Source organism: Camponotus floridanus, unplaced genomic scaffold (genome assembly GCF_003227725.1).
Source record: "Camponotus floridanus strain SB8 unplaced genomic scaffold, Cflo_v7.5 scaffold15, whole genome shotgun sequence".
In the NCBI taxonomy this organism is placed as follows: Eukaryota; Metazoa; Arthropoda; class Insecta; order Hymenoptera; family Formicidae; genus Camponotus; species Camponotus floridanus.
In genome coordinates, this window is record NW_020229270.1 from 1,649,813 (window position 1) to 1,673,251 (window position 23,439).

The window sequence follows — 23,439 nt, forward strand, 5'->3', positions numbered from 1 at the left end:
CTCAATATATAATGATTTTTTATTTATTTATTTAACTTCTTAGAAGTCAGTTCTTTGAAATGCAAAATTAAAAATAATAACGTTATAGAATATCTATATTTATACCTCTCCTTTAGAGGGGTTAAAGTAACACAATCTATATACATTTTTGTATTATATATGATATAACGTACATGACAAAATAAATATATTCCATACAAGCAATAAAATAAGAGAAAGATATTTTTAATCATCTTAATTAGAATTTTAGCTAAATTAAGTTATGGATCTATAGATTTTATTGTAGAAGAATTAAAGCTAGTTTTTGAATTTAATATTGACACAGTTATTCTCTGAAGAATGAAATGATTATGATTGGTCAGCCTTAGAACCACGAATGTTATTATACCCGATTAAGGATGACGTGTAATTATAATTATGTTAGTAGTAGATTTACAATAATTTTCGTTTAGTTGCACATTTCTCTTCCGACGGGTGTTCTCGTGTGTTCTAGCAAAACTGTGATCCGTTATGGCAATGCTAGCATTTACTGTTAAAGCGGAGCAAACTACTCTGGCAAAAACCCCAATTGATTACATCCGAGGATACTGCGAGAAATATCCCATTCCTCCCGGCTCATTTCTCGTATTCCCTCCATCTTTTTCCCGTCATGATGTATATCAGACTGTGGGTGCGCGTGTATCTCTACAGGATGTCCCACAACAAATGTCACCCTCTTTTCTCTTACCGCTATAAAAAGAAATTGTGTTTGATATATACTATAAATAAACTTTCTCTATCTTTTTCCTAGTATTTTCTCAAATTTGAATATCTCTGGAATAAATTTTTTAAAGTTAAAATCTATTTTAAAATAAAGTATTATTGTATGTGCAATTTGCAATTTTAAAATTTAATTTTTCGAAATCTTGTTTTAACTCTTATGATAGCGCTTAATTAAAAAGCAATTATTCTCTCAATCAGGCTACAAGATTTCTCTTATTAAATTTACGGTACAATGATTTTGGGACATCCTGTATAGTACTGGATCTACCTATTTACAAGCACTCCCGGCAAGAACGTCGGGACTGTGTCTAATCGAAAAAGTTAATTGCCGGTTCGCCGCGAAGAGACTTAAACTTCGCCGAACGGCAATATTTAATAATGTTTCCTTGGCGCGCGCGCGCGCCCGCACAGAACGCCCCATACATCCGTTTTGGAGTTATGCGAGATCTCAGTTTGAGATTTTAACGGGCAATAATTTTTGAAAGTTATCGCGACGTCAAGACCTCGAAAACCGACCGACAGGGACAATAATTGATCCGCAACCATAAGAAAAAAAGCTTACGAAACCACCCCTATTCGAAGTGATAAATTGCGCAGGATAAGCCGCCGATTATCCTTTATCGAATAACCAGATACTTTCAGCGAGGCAATAAATTTATTTTTTTAAATCAGCACGTTTGCGATACCATGATAACTTTGCCTTAAGTAATTCCGAACTCTGGCCATTCTCGATGTCTTTTTCTAAATTATTATTCAATTTATTATATAGACAGAGAAGAAAAGCATAATTAATCAGTACAGTAAAGGAATGTTAATTGTTAATCACCGAAGGGAGTAATTTTGAAGTATTTTTAAATACTTTTAATTGATATAAAATGCGCGTATGCGCTAATTTATTAGATAAGTTTGATCCAAAGTATAAAAATTTACTTGTTTTTTCTCAAAATATATTTTTTCTTTAAAAAATATGAAATATAATGGCAGCAAGTTTTCGAAATTTTACTTTATTTCGTGTCGTAACTGCATACAAGATTAAGTCATAAAGTTAATTAATTGAGAAAATAATTGATTTCCTAGAAAGCGTATGTACTCTATGGATATCGATGTGTAATGTATATATTAAATACTTCGTAAATGAATAAATACACACATGTAATGTTAAATTATTTAAGAAACTTTCTATCGCATAATGATTGGCTATAAATTATTCGTTGCGAAAATATAGACCCATCTTACCTGACTTCCTAGAAAGAGAAGTCATATTTTTTTTCCAAAATCCGCGTAGTCGTTTATCATCACCGAGACCTCGGATAGAGGGAAATTTTCGTCTTTAATCATGTCGAAGGAACTGTCACTTTTTGCGTTGTTTGCATTTTTAATCAACCATGCAATATTTATAGCAAATTACTTCAGATTAAATATACAAGTCCTTTTAAGAAATAGCTCTACATTATTTATTCATTTATTTATAAATTGATAGTCGTCCTTGCGATGAATGCATTGTTCATTAATATAGATTCGCAGGCGCAACATTCCTCGTGGCCAAACACTATAATTATTCGATTGCTCGTTATACTAGCAGAACTTTTCCTCCAATCAACCCGCCTACGGGAAAGATTACAATTACATTGACGGAGCGCACGTTAATTGATAAACGAATCAGATTTATCGCGAGTCGACACGTATTTTAAAATAATACGCGCGCGACAGAAAAAAAACTGAAATCCAGATAATATAAATATTCGGGCGTGAAGCCAGCAATGTGTGTATGTGTGTATGTGTGTGTGTTGAGCTACTGGCCGGGTATCGGTGATTAAAAGGAGCACGCGGCAGGTGGCGATTATTATCACGGACATCTTTCAAGGGTCCGCGATTAATCGCCATTACATGATATTACACGCTCGCGAAACGAGTCGCGCCACCGATCGCGGAATTTGTGGATGTCAGCCGTCCGGATCGGCGCGCATAATAAACGCCCGGGCGCGTTCACGCGCAAGGCCGACCGTCGCGTCGCCCGTTAGGCTCGTTCGCACCTCGGGGGTATGTCCGCTCCGGATGAAATTGGCGCTATACATCATTCGCCCAAAGGCATAATCAAGCCAGAGCACGGCCGTGGCCGAGGCATTTACCTCCGGCGGACTTACGTCCCGATCTAGTTGCCCCTTCTCTGCACTTCTTATGCAAATCCAGACTCCGGCGCTCATCAAACTCCACGTCGGTCACGTGAAGCGGACGAGCACGAGCCATAACTTATTATCGTTCATAGCATGTTTTGCAGAAAGAAACGAGAAGTTTAAGTGCTAGGTGTATTTTTGTATTTGTATACGAAATTACATGGTTTCGTTTATTAACATATCTCGATACATTCATTTAATTACATTTATTCCTTATTATAGAGAAAAATTAATTTTACTCATAACTCGTTTTCATATGATTGTAGATATTTTACTTTGTCAGGAATTTTTTGATTATTATTTTGGATTATTTTGAGATCTGGATTCTTGGGCTAAAAAAATAGCCATCACAAGAATATATAATAATTAATTTCACCGGTTACGGTTTCGATATCGATTTTCACGGATATAGGTCTCGAAAGATATCGATTGCGCGAAGAATCGCGGAACGTTGAATGCACCGACACGAAGGACGAATCTTAATGGATCAATACGTACGTCGGTTTTGCGCGAGATACGTTGGGTAGCAGGTTCGAAGGACGAGTAGGTGCCACAATCTTGGTGGAACATAAATTCAGTTTCGTTCCGGCGCGCGAAGCCATATAACATCGCCTCTCTCTCTCCTCTGCCACTTTGACTTTGCTTTTTTTCGTTTTCTTCGTGTATTTTCAACTGCTGGCGCGCGCGCGGAGATAGTAGTCGCGCCAAGCATACCGTTCGCTAGACTGCAACTATCAATAAGTTCGTATCTGACAAGGAGAGAAGAATCGGAAGAGGCCTTAGAGATCGGCAAGGCCCATAAAGCCACCCACGGCGAACAATATTTTAGCACGGTAGCAACGCGCGAAACCGGCTCCGGATCGGCTGCGCGAGAAAGATCGCGCAGAAGAGATGCCATTCGGTGGGCCTGAACGAGACTAGATCCGGCGAAGCGAAAAATCACCAACCGCCTCCGATTATCAGATTGACTGGTCAGCCGAGCTATATTGTCGATGCTGTGCATGCATTCCCAAATATCTCGCCAACTCTCGCTTTCTCTACTGTTCCTCGCAAGCCGATCCTTGCCTCTCTCTCTCTCTTTCTCTCTCTCTCGATGTCATGGACAACGACGCCGGGTCCGGTATCGCGCGTTGTGTACAGGCGTGTACAGGGGTTGATTTCATGTTCGCCGAACTAGTCGGTAACTCATGCTGCCTGACATATAACTATTGTCCCGCGCGATGCAACTCGCCCCGTCGTTCCCGGCGTATAATATATACGCGCTCCCTGCCTTCAGCCAGTAGTGGATTTACAGCTTCTAGAGCCCTAAGCGCTACTATATTTAGAGCTTCCCATCTTATGAGGATCTTATAAGAATCTTGAAAATAAAACACACACATAACTCGTATTACCCGTTAGTTAATCTACAAAATTATTCGCTGCGGCTGTACTTATTAATAGCGCAGACCTTTAGGATGTTAGGCAGTTAATTGCAGAATCAAGTTCACCGTTGCCTCCAAGAGGTCGTTTAAGAGCCTGACTCAAGACCCTTAAACGACTGTTCACAATGCTTATCGCTAAATCCGCCACTGCTCTCAACTTCGATCACACAGCGCTGCCAGACTTTGTTTTATAACTGATTGTTCGTGGGTAGAGATTCCATGTCGGAGCAACAACTCATGCCGGTACAGTACCTGGCTTTTCGCGAATGCCTGATATAGGGTCGACAAATGACCGGCACATTGTGTTCCTCGGCAACCCGGAGCTCGCATAATGTATCGCCGATTGCGTGGCGAATCGTACGACGTGACGTAATGTCAATTGCATTCCATGTAAGTGAGTCGTCGAAAAATGGTGAAGGATTTCAGACAACATTCGATATTTCTGCACATTAATGCAACATGAGAGATCTTTATATTAATGTACTATTAAAAAAATATTAAGTTTGAATTTAATTTTTTATGAGTAAAAACTAAAAAATGTACGTGCATATTTTGCTATAATTTTCGATATAAAACCTCGATTATTTTGGTACGTGGTAGCTTATGACCGCGGAGGATATACTGGAAATGTAAAATGATAATAACTTCATTATTATTTTATTCCATAAATGTACAAATAACGCGATAATAATACTCTGAGAAAAGATGCAGGCTTTACGTACAATATTTCATAGTCGAGATTATGTTCGTATTCTATAAAGGCGGGTCAGGATTAATATTTTTTATGAAGAAAGAAAGACGCTTATATCCGTTTGAATACCGCGGTCATAATACGCAGTAACCATCTCTTATATCCCTCGAGCGCGCATATCTTGGTGAACGTAACACAAGGATCCTAGGATACGCTCGTAACACAATGCGGACAAATGACGACGACATCGCACGAGATCGCGGTATACCGAACCACGTGTACCAACTCGATTGTATCCTAGGGTACTATCCGGTGGATAAGAGCGAATCTCGGGGCTGGTCCGCCTGCGGAATGCTCTTAACGAGTCTTCTGGAGGATCTGCGGATCTGTTCTTGGACGGCGGCTACCGTTTGCTGGATCACGAATGGATTAGCGTGATTTAAGTCGACAAATAGTGGTAGCCTTACGGAATCGTTAAGCCATTTAGTATCGCCGTGCGTTGGCCACTCTTTCTCTCTCATCAGCACATCCCCTTCTCTCTATCTCTCCCTGGACTGTATTTTCCTCTCTCTTTCTCTCTTCCTCTCGCTCGCTTTATCTCGCCGAAGCGCATATCCAATCATCGGCGTTCTACCTCTCGTAGATAATTAGTCGGAGTGGCTTTCGGTATTGCGGGCAGATTAACTTGATTTACATCTAGGCTGGCCCGAAGGTCGCGCCGCTTAATCACTCACCCTCGGCACTATCGTTACCCACCTGTTAGTCCACGAGCGAGCCTAAGTGCACTTTGTACGGGGCTCATCAGATTATCCCGCGCTATTAAATACACGCAAGAGTGGACTCTCAACCATGATTCCTCGAGCTTTTTAAAGCACGGCTCCCGGTGGAGAGCTTACGTTTGCGCGCTTCGGCAAACTCGCATGGTATTTTTGTAGTTCGCGAAGATACCTGCTATTGTGACTTTGAATCGCAACTACTTCGTGGCACGTTACAATTAATTTTATAATTAGTCGCGTTTCTCTATAAAATATTTAATTTTAACAACATTAAAAAGTTTTAGATAGATTTATAGCGTAGAATAATATGTTCCTGTGACATTTTATACATAAAATTATTGTACTAAAACACGAAATTTTCTAAAAAATGTATTTATGAATTTTAATATATATAATAAGAATTATATTTTATTAGTATAAAGTTATATTACATTGTGCATATATATATTATTGCGCAAATTTGTCAAAAAAGTATAAAAATTAACGAACTTGATAAAGATATATTCACATTTAACGAATTATGGCGAATAAAAATTCTTTAGATATGTCACATTATTGTTGTTACAGTATTATTGGAATGGACATTGTTTAAAATGTACGTACTCGAGCCACGAGTACATGTCCAGTTCGATGACCCAGGCTTTTTCAGGGTCAACCCAAACTCATCTGAATATATCGAGCCGCGCAAAAACCAGTCGGACCAAGTCAGAGACAGGTTGTTCACCCGACGACGTTTGACAAGTAAACAATGAGACACTCGCGTTGAACTTTCTTCACATTCCCAGCACGTTTAACTGACTGCTCTCGCAATGCCTTCCTAAAACTTATGGTCCACGTATATTCCCTTTTTTTCCCATAACAGTCCGCGTATAATTATAAAAAGAAATTTATAATCTAAATGTTAAAAATCGGCAGATTTTATATAATATACATATATCATTGTTCAATAAGCATGTGTGCATTTAAAAAATATGTAGAGAAGGAAGTTTAATCTACAAAATTAACTCGACATATTTACTTGTATAGTATAGCTTCTTGATGCGCATATATAATTGAATGGGGTTAATATTAAACAGAATTGTACATGTAGATATTTGAGTGAATGAACGCTTGTGTGAGAATCTCTTTAATCTTCAACTGGTAATATTCATCCCTCTAGCACGTGTAGACCACATGCTGCTTACCGCACGCCGTGTAAGAGTATGTTTGTCAGGATCGCAATTCACCCGTCTATTCTATGTAAATCTTAAAATGTAAATCGTTTCCACACTAAAAGAAAGATAAACATACGATTCGGGAAAGAGTAACGACCGCGATACAATGATGAAATTCTCTCTCTTTTTTCTTTCTTAAAAGTTCCTCTTAAAGTTGAATAAGAACGTCCGTAAATGTTTTGCCACGCTTCTGTCACGCACACTGTGCCAGAAAACTTTTTCTCAGAAAAATCTTTATTACATCGTATAATTGTTTTAGTCGTTGAAAACAATAATTGCAAAAGAATTATCATCATAAAAAACAAGTAGTTCTTTTTATTGAATTGATTTAAAATATTTATTATATTTTTATAACTCTTCTCTAAATCTGTAAAATTAGGAAAATTATTTACATCACTGTCAAGCTTAACAGCAAAAGTAATTTTAAATTATTATATTTTGCCAGATTTTTTATTTGGTGATTCTAAACTTCAAAGTTCATAATTTATACCTGTAAAAAATAACAATGAATGTATCGATATCGACGATCACTGTGAAATCACCAGAGCGTGAAGATTGCGAAAGTCTAGTTACATGTGTCTGACACATCGGCTTTGTATAGACTCGTACGAATTTATTGATTCGTCTTGCTATATCAATACGTAAATCTATCGAAGACTTAAATTCGCGTGGCATATCGAATCACGGCTTAGCTGTCAATTCAATCAAACGATCGGAGGCGTCGACAAGCTTGCCGCGAATGGCGAAAAATTTTTAGCACCGTGAGTTACACGAAGTCGATAACGTGTCTGCGAAGACAATAACTTGTGACGTGAAAGAAATTGATGACCGCGAAATAATCCGGCTTCGATAACGCAAACGCGAACAATAGCGAAATTGTGGGCAATGTCTATCATGTTTCCGCAATGTCTCTAAATTTTGTATATATACGTGTCAAATGTGAACAAAATTTTTCATATGCTTATATTAAATCGGTTAAACTAAGAATTTGTTTATTATTATTAATGAAAGATCAAAAATTAAGAGATACGCGATGCAGCACAGACAAAGAATGCGAGCAGAGAAACACGGCTGTCGATAAATATTACACGGTCATCGGGTTATCGAGTACGCAGATTGCGATGAGCGGGACGATAGGCATTTCTCGGGGGTGTCTCTTCTTTTTTTATTCGTTTCCTCTCCGCCTCCGCGCGAAGGCCGCGCGGCGGACGTCGAAACGTCGGTGAGGGGCTCAGAATACCTTTCGATGATTATTATCGCGGCCTGTGTCATGTATCATGTCGTACTACAAGCCGCGATAGTAGCATATATATATATATATATATATATATATATATATATATATACACATACATACGTATACACATGGGATCTCTCGCGGTGCTACCTTCACCGAGAAAGAGAGACGACGGTCCCTTGGCCGACACGAGGGACCCGTCCTTGCATAAGTCGGCGCTTCGACCGCGCCGGGCATTATCGACGTTGGAATAAAAGCAAATCGAGGGAACAGGCCAGGCCATTTGCTATTCGCCGCCGAGAGAGAAAGCTTCATAAATCTCCACGCGCGAACGACGTACTCCCGAGAGCTGGAGGCCTTATGTCATCTGGTCCTTGCTTGCTGTGGGAGGACACGGGTCTAGATGTCGCAGAAAGTGAGAGTCCCGTGGTTCTCCTCTCTTCGGGATCGTCTCGTAACCGAATCGCGATAAAATGAAAATCGCCGATAAAAGCATCGTATCTTTTCAATCGTGAAAATCCTCCCAACTCACTTTCACGTCGCATAATTTAAAATATTATGATTATTTTTATAAATGATAAACTTAGAATTGATTTAAAATTTAATACAGTTTTAATATTAAAATGAAAGATGAAGTTCAATCTGACACAATAATAGTTTCTTTGTGTACTTATTACGTAAACCATTATCGCAATAGAATGCGTTCTCTGAAAATTCGTAAGAATTCGCAAGGTTATTTCTCCCTTCAAGTTTCACACGAGTTACCTGCCGGAATAACACAATTTCGCGATCGCATTTAGCCTTCTTGCACAAGACGAAATTTCGTGCATGCAAGATCTTGCGATCTTGTGTTTTATACAAAATGTTCCGCTAAGTTAATCTTTTATTACAAGGCCGCCGATTGCTCAGGCTTTATTCCCGCGTAAGCGTGAGCACCGTCGCAATCGTGATCATTGCATCGATGCGTGAATTAGCCAAGCCATTTCGCAAGCAAAGGCGTCGATTTATCGTGTAAGGACCATTCCTCCAGGGACCTTGCTTAACGTCCGACAGACTTAGGAGAGGATCAATCGTCCTTCCTTGAAAAGCCGATCGTCAACGATTACGCGTTTCACGCTTGACTACCGGTTCTTTTAGATTAGAGAATTAATCGCGCGCGTACGAGCGATGAACACCGGAGGCAATAAAAGTGAAACTCATGCCGAAAGAGAGAAAGAGGACACATCGCATCAGCCCATCCTAATCCCTTGCAAGAGATGCGATCTATGCATACATAATTAACGATAATCATTGAAATTATATGAGATTTTATTCTCATGGCACTCATACACCCGAACAACATCCATTGCAAAAATATCAAGTCCTTCTATAAATCTTTACAAGAATAAAAAGAAAATAATTATTTATCACCTTAGAAGAGCTTAAAATTTACAAGGACTATAAATAGCGTACTTTAAATTTTGAATGCAATGTACGCTACATCTAATTATAAGAATAATAATTTTGTTATAAAGCTTTCGATAAAAAAATTAAATTTTAAATTTATTATAAATTTAGCAAGTGCAAAAATATTCAATAATTTGAAAATATTTAATACAGTAATATATTTTTTCATCGATTAATTTTCTATTCTTCTAGTCTCTTTGTATTCATAATCTCTTTCATCGACCTTATGAATAGTAATATAGAATAATAGTAGTACATAACTACTCGCCATACATCGCTATTGATAGCTCTTATCGCGTTTTATCGACGAAAAGTGGCAGACGTCCGCCTAAGAACGAGAAACTCTCTTTTCCCGGTTCGATTCGAGGAAGGAGAATTGCGTCTTGTCTGTAATTTCGCGATCCCCATCAGAAACTACTACTACTAATAATGTTTGTCCGTTGCGAGACGTACTTTGTCGCTCGCACAGACCGTTCGCATTCACACGACGCGAATTCCCATATCAGATATTCATCTTTCCTTGCGAGAGGATTTTGCCATCGAAGGCGACGCCATTGTGCCGGTCGTCGTTGCCATAATTCCGTGGGATTCGCGTTACGAAATGCCACCGGGTATATACACTGTCTTGAAGCTTCCGCTCTGTTCGTGTGACACGAGTGTACGAAATTCAGTTGCTTTCGCAAGATATATCATTCTTGATTTTTAGCAGTAATACCAGTCGCAGTAATTTTATTTTTGCCATGAATAAAAAGATCCTGAAGCGCAAAAAATTACACAGGACACTACATAATATATGAGAAATATAAAAATATACGTGAGCATGAGAGAAAAATTTAACATAATTGCCTGCTTTTACGAGTCTGAAACAAACATAAAATAAATCCGGATTATGAAAATCGAAAAGGAAGATTAAATATTAAAGTGGAGTTAATAGGTTTATAAAGAATATTCGCAAGATGTTGTACGCTACGAATACTATAAAAGGAAAATAAGAAATTGTATAAGTCAAGCATAACAGAGACATTATCCGCGTTTCTTAATGAAACGTAATTGTAAGCTGCGAAAATTTATAGTGTAATAATTACGTAATGTCGTTTGCTATTCAACCGAACGTGCGAAGTAACTTTTTCTTCATGGGTATAATAAACGTACAGTTGTCTCTGCCGGAGTTTGTCGAGGCGATACAACACGCGGTATTGTTCGTACTTTTCACATACCGAGAGAGATCGAATGAATCCCGTGTGTCAAACGGACAACGTTAAAGAAGTTTTCAGTTCTCTTGGAAAGAACTGTGAAAATGTTCTGTACATAAACGTTGCATTACGCAAACGTATCGCGAATCGCAGAATACAAATAATCCTCCGTCATCAGCGATAATCGAGGCTATAGGTCTTTACGCTGGAACAGGTCCGGCAAGTCGTCGAGATAGGCCCGGTGGGTCCTCGAGATAGGTGCGTCTGTCACAGGCGCCTATTCAGAGATCCAGCTGAGATCGTTCGCGCAAAAATCGTAAGAATAACCCGCTAACGAGACTTTCGCACAAATCACGGTTACTTTTACGGTGGCTGTCTCGGGGAGATCGGCCCCGCGATTAGTTAATTCCGGCGATAACCGCGGTGTAATTTAGTAGGCGCAATTGTGCAAGAATCGCGTTGCTCGCGAGCGGATCGCGAAAGTGCAACCTAGTCGATAGCGCAACATAGTGGTGCAACGCATTGTATGCACGCAGTAGGACACATCGAGATCATAATGTCGCGGGACAATGACATAGTGCAACGAGTGCGTATCGTACTGGGTGACTCTTAGCTAGTAAAGGCTGATTTATAACGATTTTAATGGAAATAAGGCTGTTTCTTCTACGAGCGCGTGCAGATAACGCTTTGCGCTCGTAACGCCTGGCGACAATGACGCATCGCCGGAAACACACCGACATTATTTTAGCGCGTCGGTATGCATGCATAACGATCATCTCGCGCGAGATTCCCGCTTTCGCGTTCACGACGATGTCAGAAAGATCGTCTTAGAAAAACGCGACTTCCTCTCGATTTATCCAGACGACGCGCGCGATGCGAGAAGATAAGTTATGCATCGCATTGAATCCCACACGCTGCGAAATCTGGAAAAATCTCTTTCTCTCAACACTGCCGACTGACTAAATCATTCGCGAATAAAAAAATCCCTCGCGATGCTAGACGCTTTCGCGCAAGTCATCGTATGAACTTAAGAAACTTTACGCGAAGGTCTCTTAATATTGTCTCTTAAATTTCTCAGTTACCGGAGATATTTATCTTTTATTAATTGTGTAATTTTTAAAGCCTCTTTATCTCGAAATATTTAAAAAATCGACAACTGTCTATACCAATCTCGAAAGGAAAGGTCGGGTATTAAAAGTCATATCGTGAATTTGAAGAAAGCTCGTTCGCGAATTTCTCTTGCGTTCTCTGCTCATGTATGGTACATTACTCTACTTATCCCTCATTATTATGCACCGTATGTCCTAGAGAATGATAAATGAGGAGATGTAGGAGCGGTTTCTTGTATGCTAGCGTGTCACTGCTCTGTATCGTCGACGTGCGATTATCGGTGACCGAGAAAACCGGGCTAGTTCTCCAGGACAATTACTGATACGAATGCGCAACAGGTTGGCTGAAAAATGGGCGCAACAGGTGTCCGTGCAACAAGTATCCGCGCAACAGGTGTCCGCGAATTTCGCCTGTCTGTCATTGTCTTTTGAACAGGAAACGGAAGCGCGCCTGCGTTTGATATAGCGTACATCTTATTACTTCGAAGTCTCATAGAAATTGAAATATATATCACAAGTCATAGAAGTTGAAATATATATTTGTTTGTAGCAAAGATTAGCAGAATATAAATCTCAAATGTAGGATTCATAACTTCATCAATTCTTTATATTCATTCGAAAAAGAAAAAAATTGAAGATGAAAGATAAACTCTGGAAAAGATCATTTTAAAAAATTATAATCCTAGAATTAAATATTCAAAATTTATCGAAAATTTTTATCAAAAATTTATTCAAATTGATGGCCTTACTTTTCCTTGATTCATAAGAGACGAAAAAGTATTCGATTCGAATAATGTAAATGAGAAATGACGTGATCGACCCGTTGGCAATCGAAATTATTCAGTTTCTTATCCGTTTTAATTAACCTCAAAAATCGAAATGCATCCTGTTACTTCTTACGACTTCCTCGAAAGTGAAATACAACGCGTGATTTTTATTCAGTACGGCACGTTCTAACGGTACAATGACTAGAAATTGAATTAATTTACATCGACGACGAGGAAAAAGATACGATTCACCCACGCGTATTTGTGCTATTATACAAATATATTGCAATATTAAATGATATTGTTGCTTAGATACGCAAGATATAAAACTTATTTTATAAACTGTGATAATCTTTAGAGAAAGTAATGGAGTTAGAATAAGACTTTCCGATAGAGAATAAACTGTATAATCATTTTTTGCTTCCGCTCATTTAAGTTTAATTTATGAATTAAGAGTTGTGTGTGCATATGTATTCAGAAAATAAAGGATTAAATGAGACGCTGTCAGCAAAAGTCAGCACTAGAGATCGAAGCAATCGATAAGTGATTTAACGATCGGAGTATTGACAATTCAGATAGGCTTTATAGGCATAATAAACGGAAGATTATTTCAAAATTATGACCTTGGATATTGCTGTATCATATAGCGAGACAGCTCATCCAAACAGAGAGATAAAAAGAGAGAAAGAGATATCTTTCTTCGCTTTATCCTATAAATCTTAGGCTCGTGTAATATGAGGATGCGTATTCAGTTTCGCGTGTAATTCTAACTAGCGGCGCTAAATAGTCGCTGCGAGCGATAGTGCATGTAATGTAAACTACTTCATTCGCCTAACGCGATGCTTTATTTTGCGAAAAACGACGACAAGCTTCACGTTTCGCGCAACGAAGTCTTTCGGGGACCGACCACCCACCGCGACTGATGATTCCCTACCGTACAGTTTCTTGCATTTTGCGCGATTTAACTAGTGACTAGTTTTTAGCGAGTACCTTGATTAATTACGATTGCGGCGGAGTTTTCGCGTTGATCATTCTTAATCTCGCCGTGTCGTATTCCATGAAATTACATCATAACGAGCACTGATAGAAATAACTGTACTGAAACTATATTTATAGACACGATGCCTCGACACTATCGTCATATCTCCCAGTAGTATCCGCTAATTCTTGGATTATTTTATAATTAACATTTTTTCATAAGGAAAATACTCCTCTCAATCTGATTTGATTACCTTTAATTAAATTAACATCTTATTAAAATAAGAAAACCCTATTTGGCTTCTTCTATTTTTTGCTTTGTAACCTGTCGCTTTCTCCAAAGCATAAACAGCTGGCGAAATTCTCGCCAGATACCCTCAAATTACGCGATAGGCATCGAATTGTATCGCGCGTTCTTTATCAGGTACGGCGAGACGGTGTGAAGGGAGGAGAGAGCGAAATGATGACGTTACAGCTGATTTCAATCACGCGTTCCAGCACAAAGGAACCCGGGCAGAAATCTTCCGCGTCCGCGGGCGCCGCGGCGATGGAAATCAGTGATCCTTTCACGCAGCGCGAGTCAGAAGCTCTCATAAAAGGGAGCGCCCTCCATTTGCATCCACCGGGCGTGATCTATAGAACACGCGGAAAGATGAATGGTCGGATAAAGATGGCGAGCCGACCGGACGGCGATCGGAATAGCGAGAAGGACGACGGTGATGTTTAAGCACGTACACGATCCACGTTTACGAAGCCAAGCGCCGAGTATAATGACTCGAAAGAGAGAGAGAGAAAGAAAGAGAGAGAGAGAAAGAGCTATTGTTGTCGACCCGCGACACCTACGGAACACAATTACCACGCCATCGATGCACATTCACCTTACGAACTCTGCGCCATATAAGCACCCGAGAGATAGATGCGTGAAAAATCAACCAGCGCCAGTGGTATTACTAATTATGGGTGTAGTCGATAGCGTGTTGAAACATAAACTTTCTGCTCCAGTGGCATTTCGCCGTCGATTTTTCTATGGGAGAGATGGGCATATGTAGCATAGTGGACGATCAGTTTAGAAAATTGGACGATTCAATTTCTTTTTGATTAATTAAGAATATTCATTATACGTACAATATGTCTGTTACATATTTATCTTGTTGCATCGAGTGAGGTTTCGAGAGTTATGAATGTTCTATTATTCAAATATTTGTATTTTTTTTTTATATAAATGCATTTTAAATAGAAATTTTTTTCTTTTTTATATAATATAAATATTAATATAGTATAATAAATTAATAATGCAATCTATATATATAATAAGAGCCAATCACATGATAATAGACGAAAACAAAAATGTTTGAAGAATTTTAAAATATTTTTTTAAAATAAAAATAACTTGAATTCTTCAAATGGTTCATTATTTTCGTTAATTAATGACTGGTTTTTATTAGTATTATTAATTAAATCATCGAGAATTTGATTTATTTTTCCTTTTCTCTTTATGTGAAAGAAATTATATATAATATCAATTCTTTACATACGATAAAAAACAAGGAATTACATATAAAAATAAAGAAGTGTCGATACGAGACGCGCTTATAATATAATGCATTGCATTGTTCTTCGGCTCGGTCAATGTCTCCTGACTAATACTTGCACCTACGGAGACAATTACTGCGCGCCATATACGTTCATCCGTGGAGTTCATCTCGCATAGATAACGACGACGGAAAGAAGGATCTCCGCCGCTCTTTCTCCTCTCTTCTAACGTAAACAAGACTACCTTAGTCTACACAACATACGACGTAGTCCGTACAACGTTTCCTGTTACTTGCTATTCCCCGGCGCGGCACGACGAGGCTCCTACACGTGGCGTTCGTTCTATCTCCAGACCGGACAATTTGCTCGCAACTCCGAGAGATTTATGTGAAGCGGCGCGAGTAGTGCGAGAGTACTGTTACCTTCTTCCTCTCAGGATCACGGACGCGAGGGAAAAAAGCTCGCATTCAAGTCGTGTGATTTCTGTTTCGGAGCTCATAATATATATTTGCTGCTACTAATTTACCGCATTTGCGAGAGAAATCAATCTAAGAATATATTTCAAGATGATCTCTTTCTCGTCAGAAACAAAAATCTGTGTTATTTCGTACATTTTTCCCGCGACAATTATTTTTCTAACTAAGGTAACATATAAATGAATGCGCAAGCAAAAAGCTTTCTTAAGACGTGTAACATGTAAAGCATCAAATCGTGACATTCGCAAATTATAATAAAGAAGAAGAGAGTTAATTTAATTAGGAATTAATATTTATAATCCAACGACCAACAAGAATTTTCGTACGGTTGCGCATATCGAATCATCTGATATCGTTATAATTTACATCGATGAATGTAACGATCGGCGCGCTCACACGCCCTTATCTCGCGTACGTCGCGATACAAGATTGCAAACCGGAATCGTTACAAGTCGGCTGGGAATTATCCTAGATAACGTCGCGGTAGCGAACGGTAAAATCCAGCGCATTACGGGTGCGCTCGCGGCCAAAGATCCTGGTTGCCCTATGTGTACCAGAGGACGGCGCGGCAGCGGCCCCTCTTGAACCATGGGATTCGAGTGCATCTATTACGCTAATAGCGATAATGGCTCGTTTCTACGCCGACATAAGAGAGCTAGCCGCCTCCGTTAGGCGGTACCAGCGACCGAGATGATCGCCTTATCGAGAGAGGCACCTGCCTCGACTCCCGGTGACCCAAGCGAATCGCGTACGGTGATGAGGAACACCATCGATCAAGTACGCGCCGGTGTGCGAAAATCCGTGCTTGGAATTTCCCAGTCAGCATTCAGCACGGTAGGAGGTAGAGATATCTTTGAGTTACACGTACAATCTGACTCGTGTTTGTGAATAATTCTAGAATGGATTACAAAGTTCTTGTATATATGTGAATGCATGCCCATTATAATAAAATCTTCAGAACCAAAATAATTACAAATGATTGCAAATAATTTCTAAATAGATTCGCAAAGATATATATAGATTATTAGATATTAATAATAATTTTTTCCAAATTGTTTTTAAGTTATATATTATATTGTACAAGGTTCTTATGTCAGCTTGAATTTCTTAGATAATCGCTGTTCAGCATATATCGTCTTTACAATTCTATGTGCATGTGAATAATATGCAAACATAAAGATCCATTAGTATCTTGTATCAATATCGAATTTATGTCTGGACATTGAGCTCGTCTGCTCGTTCAAAAATGACAGTTTAATTAACAAATGACATTTCGTCAAACTGCACGATCAATGCATTTTCATTACTCGTTTCAAGGATAATCCAAGCAACTACTTGGTCCAGGTTAAATTACGACTGGGCGTGGATGCGAGGAGCTACGCGGTAGCAAGTCGATCCAAAGTGGGGCAAGATTTATCTAGAAATTTGTAATTTAAATGGGATTTAATTAGCACGGGACACGCCACTGCTATACGTCTATTCACCCTTACGTATCCATCCACGTCTGCCGTGCTATTAGCGATAATGGTTCGTTCCCATGAAGATAAAGCGCCGGCTACGATCGGCGGCAGACAAGTGGGCCTGGTACGGGCCCCGCGGGCCCGTTCATCCGTACGTTCTTTCAGCTTACGCGCGAACGTGTGGCGTGTCTCCGTCGTGAAACCGAGGAGAACCGAGGCGACACGATTTATTATGATTGCCTCGCCATATATATATCGACTACTGGACACCCCGGGCAAAAATGGAACGGCATTTACGGCCTTACGTTCTCTCGAGGCGTGCTTGCGAGACGAGAGATCCCTCTTCATGCCGTTATTTTTCGTGTGTTGATGCGCCGTGAAAGAGAATGAGGTTGACGAACGGGGGAAAGTAAGAAACCGCATTCCACGCAGGATTGATGATGAAAAAGCAGTTTCGCATTTGCATGATTCACGTATTTCTATTAACATCGGATTGATCGTTATAGTTATTTTTTTCGTTAAAAATAATTTATACTTTTATAGAAATTAACATGACCATGATCATTGAATCGAATTGTGGTGATATTTCGAATACCTGCGTAAGAAATCTTTCGTAAAGAATGATGATTAAGTTGATTTATCTTTGGGATTGAAAGATTTAAGGAATACGTAATGAGGAATTGTGTTTCTATATGGCAAAAAAATTGCTCGTTAAAGTGGATGGCGAATATCTTCCATCCAACCGAATCGTTAAAGTAACCGCTGATGATAAAAACCACGGTGTAAAAACGCGTATTATGTGCAACGATGATACTAATAACGGATGCGAATTCCTGTTGATTCTCCGAAGTCAGTTGCGCAGCTACTTTGCAAATTTTATTATCAAGGACTTTCCCTAAATAATTCTAAGAATTTTTGACGGCTTCAAATTTATCTTGATCGTTTCTGTAAAGGAATGCAAAAATTTTGCGCGATCAAAGAATTCGACAGATATTCAATAACTATATGAATCGTAAATGAAATCCATGCAAATTCAGTATAAGATTGAATGGAACAATCAAATTTGTTAGGTAAAAACAATTAACAATTTTATTACAAATCAGCATTTATTGAATAATTATAAAGAGGTAAAATAATTGCAATTATTAATCTTGGCATTGCAATATCTGTACGATTTCTCTCTCTAATTCTCATTATATAACGCCTAGTGTTTTACATCAGTCCCTCTGTGCGTGATTTTTTCGTCGCGATATCGAGTAAATGGAGAGTTTAATTATTCCATCGTGCACAATACTAGCGGAATGAGGTAATCTCGTTTCCGCCTCTTGTCAACTTTGTTTCGTCGATGTTGCGTAAAACAGGCGCCGATTCGCACGACTCCTCATCAGCAGGAGAGATGAGCCGACTCGGGTTGGTCGAGGATCTTAGGCGTGGAATCGCATTCGGTCGCGGTTATGGGAAATGTGAAAGTCGCTTAGGCGACGTGGGTGTTGCCGATCTCACGCATCGAGTCGTCAAGAATCCTCTTGCGCGAGTTGTTATGTCGAGTATTCGAAAGAGAGAGCTCTTCATTGGTGCTAATCTCTTAAAAATAATATTTTTCCAAGATATTTGCACCAAGAAAACGATAAGTTTAGTGTAAAGTTCTTTTAATTATGCAATTAATTATAAACATATGGAAAATAAAACCTTTAAACTGTAAGAATTCATTTTTAGACATATTTTATTTCTACAAAAATATTATATTACTAGATTTTTCTATAATTTTTTTTCGTTCTATTTTTTATATCTAAATTAATTGCTTAACTAAAAAGCTTCATATACGTTATCGTAGAGCATATGAAGCGTAATGAAAGTCATGTTCTTTTTTTTTATCAAAAAGATATTCGTGGAGAAGCGATTCTCTCTTCGTACTATTGTCTTCCTTCGTCCTGCTTCTCCACGTTCCTCTCTTCCTTTCGTCTCTTTCTCTTTGCGCACCGGCGTTACATATATCTTACGAGTACCTACATGAACAACAGGTAACGAGGGACTACGGGTCGGTGTATAAATAGGCGTCGCGCTTCTTCCGTGCGCACTTGGCAGGCGACGTTATTTATCACCAGGAAGCTTGGTGGCAGTCTGATTAACGAAGGTCGAGACCGCCATAGAAACCACGAACCTAACCCTAGCGGATCTAGACCTCTCCCGGATTATGCATGCGCCAACGTGGTCATCGTCGTCGTCCCGGTGCAGCGACCCAGTGAATCGCTGCCGTGTTCCGACTCGCCGGCGCCATTTCGCTTAATACAGGCGCCGAGCGCTAACCACTACTCTCCTACGGCCTATGACCGTACGTAGGTTGGTTCGAAGTGCATTGCATCGTGTCTATATACCTGATCTGCCTGCTTATCGTCATATCGATTCGTCGCAGTCGACTGGCAGCGAAATGCATGAAAGATGAATTTAACATAATTCTATGTCTAACTAGTTGCTATAAAAAAATATAAAATAATATCGATGCTGATAAAATCGATAGGAGAAAATACTATATAATTTTACATAAGATCAATCAATCTAATTTGGAAAAAGGAGGAAAGAAGGAAGAAAGATTGTAAAACAGCGATGAAAATTTGTCATCCGTCTCTAATGGTTGCATCGTATCTAGACGTATCGCGAGTAAAATGTATGGTCATTAAAAGTGCGCGTTAAGGGGCTTTTAAAAATCCCGAGCGATTTAATTTCTTAATGATATTTATATATTTCGTATTTTTGTTGTGCAATTAAAGGACACACAACCAAGAATCGCTGCATAATTAAGGCAGCCGAGAATAGAATCCCATTACGTATCTCCGTTGCATTTTGCAAGAATGTTGGACCGTAGGCTAAAAAGCAATTAGCGGTGAGCTAACGAAGCCGTTTTCGGGTTATTTACATTTTATGTTCATGTAATCGCGACGATCTTCACTACAAACGGCACGTCGATACACGCAGAAGCAAAATGTCGTGCGGAGAGCAAAAAATAAAAGAGAGGCAAAGAGAAAGAGAGAGAGAGAACAACAGTTCTGTATCCGACAGTATTCGAGGGACAGAGTCCATAGGACATTCGCGCGGGTTCGTTAAACGAATTCGCACATGCAGATTCCCTTTGATCACGTGCGCCTCTCCTCTCCGGGTACGCCAATAAGACGCTGACGTAACTTCGCGAGTGCAATCTTAGCCGCCGATCAAGCGGGCTCGGGATGAGCGAGGTTGCACTCGCGAGCATCTCTCGAGTAGATAGAGGTGCACGGATGCGAATGGACGGACGGGCGGAGTTTCCTCGACCGAGAGAGAAGCGAGAACGCGGCTGACTCCTCTTCTCGTCTCTTCTCGCTGTCACGAGGAAGGAGGAGATCGGATGGACGCGCGGGACGGCAGGTCAGCCAGGCTAAGATCGGCAACTACGAGCAACAGAAGAGCCCCCGCTTCCCCGTAAATACCGTTACTTCCTTAGGGGCCTCCGGGACCAGACGTGTAATTTATATATCGCCCTGTACCTACCTACCTACCTACCCGTCGCGCGTACTCCGTGAAAGTATACAGCCTTTTTTACGACACTGGAGGAACGCGCGAGAAGGACGAGGGGACGAGGAAGCACGAAGGATACAAGGGGGCCGAACGAGGGAAGCTGCGGCCACTTCTTTTCACTATCGTGCTCGTTCTCTCTTTTTCACTCGCATAAATTGCGTTGTTCATTCTTCCTTTTTTACTATCTTTTTCTTTTTCTTCGTTTCTTTGTCGCGAAGAGAGGATCGAGATCCGCAGAGAACCTCGCGTACGCCAATTACGATCGTGGTAGCAGCGCTTGCCGCACATTAGTTCCTAATATCATCGACGAGATACTGTTAAAGGTAGCCAGCTTTACAAGTACTTGCATAGTTTGAAAAATCTGCTGTATGCTAATGCTATCTCAGAAAATATAAACCATAGTAAGAAGTAACAAGCATAATTGATAATAACAGAAACACAGTTATTCGAAAATAATAAATAAAATTATTACATTGGTATATGTAGGGCGTGTGTGTATAAACTTATGAAATGTTAAAAAAATTATTTAATATAAACATAAATGAATAAAACAATACATAATACAAATAAATATAAATAGTAATAAATATATTAATAATACATTTAATTATTTTTATTAATATTGTAACTGAATTAAATAATGGATCTGTATAAATTTTATTCTGCCTTTAATATTGAATATTTGAGCAATATGGATTTTTTTATATTAATTTTGTTAGCTGGGTAAAGAATAATTATTTTTTTAGATTAGTGTACAATGTACAATAATCTCCGTAATGCAAATACATTATTTAATCATTTAATAAATAATTAATCTACTTTGAAATGTTTGTATATTTTAATATTTCAGTATATTCATAACATATAAATATGTATATATATAATATATGTTGTATACATATATAATATACATATATATTATATATTATTATATAGTATAGTATATATATCGTCATAATTATATGAAACATTTTAACAACAAATTAATATAGCATTAATAATAACATAGTGTTTGAACTTTACGATATATAGCGCGTTAATATTACAAGCCTCAACTCTGTTATTCGCGCGATGACACTCGAATAGAACAATAGTGGTTGCGAAACGCAGAGTATCGGGAAATTTAATATGATTAATAAATAATTCATTTTATTAAATAATATGTAATATATATTTTGACGGAAGTTTTTGAAGTATATATTTCGCGTAATTTATTTATTTATTTAATTACGTAACAATTGGAAATCTAAAATAACTTGCCGTATTGTAGCGAAATTGATTATTACGAGTAAAAATTATTTGTTAATTGATATTTCGATTTAAATATAATTCGGATGGAGAACGCAGAATATAAAAGAGTCAAATTATAAGTCTAATTAATTAACATGATAAAAGACTTCGTGATATATTAATTAATTAATCTATAATAATTTATATATATATATATATATATATATATATATTATATTTATATTTTTTAATATTCCTCGTGTATATATATATATATCGTGTATATATGTATATATATATATATATATATATATATATATATGTAAAAGTAGGTACACGCACCGGCAGGAATGGTGTTCCGCTATACTTCTGTGACGTCGAGCGCCGAACGAGAGAGACGGCTATCGGACACCTCTAACTCGGTATCACGTCTTATAGTGCTTTGTCTTTCGCTCTTGTGCCGTGCGCGAAAGACGGAACAATGGAATGCCCCCCACTACTCTACCCACTATACTACCCCCACTTTCTCTCCCGCTGCCCGAGTCGCGTACATGCGTGTTTCGATTGTTTGAGTATGACGTCAGTGAGCGTCAGCGTACAATATATATAGGTATTGAAATATTTCAGCAACGAATAGATAACACGATGTTCGGCCTTGATGGCGTGTGACGCGCTGTGTTTACATTCTACGGTCTTGGTATCATTCGCACGGCGACACTCGAACAATAAAGATAGCAGTGCGAAGTACGGTTTATTCAAAGTATATTATTAATTTTTACAATGTAATTTGTATGTAGAAAGACTCCGCGTACATTAATCCTTCAAAAAGTAATCACATAATCCATATAATCTAAAATCTAAGCTTTTATATTTTAAAATATTTCATATATACGTATTTGTTAAAGTACGTAAAATATTTCGAATATGACGAACGATAATACGGTGTTCGGTTTTGACGACGTAAACAAAAGCGCGCTAATGTTCACATTCTACGGTCTTGATATCATTCGCACGGCACACTCGAGCAATAAAAATAGTAGTGCGAAATACATCGTATATTGTAAATTAATTATTAATTAAACGATTATTATATCATGACTTTTAGTTATATTAAATTTTCGAGCCTATAATTCGTATTAATATATATACAGCGTGTCCCACCTAGAAGTGGTCACCCCCTTTTATTTTTTAAACTAAAAGAGATAAACTATAATAAATATATATGAAATTAAATGGCTTAAACTGAACTTTATTGTGAGTATAGTGATTGATTACAAAATTTATCTGTATTGAAAAACGGAGAGATATGCATAATTTTTTTATAATAATGTAGATATTTTGATATAATAAAAGTTATAGTGCTATCGAAACGAATGTAACGATATATGATTTAATGTAAATATTTTACATATTATACGAGATT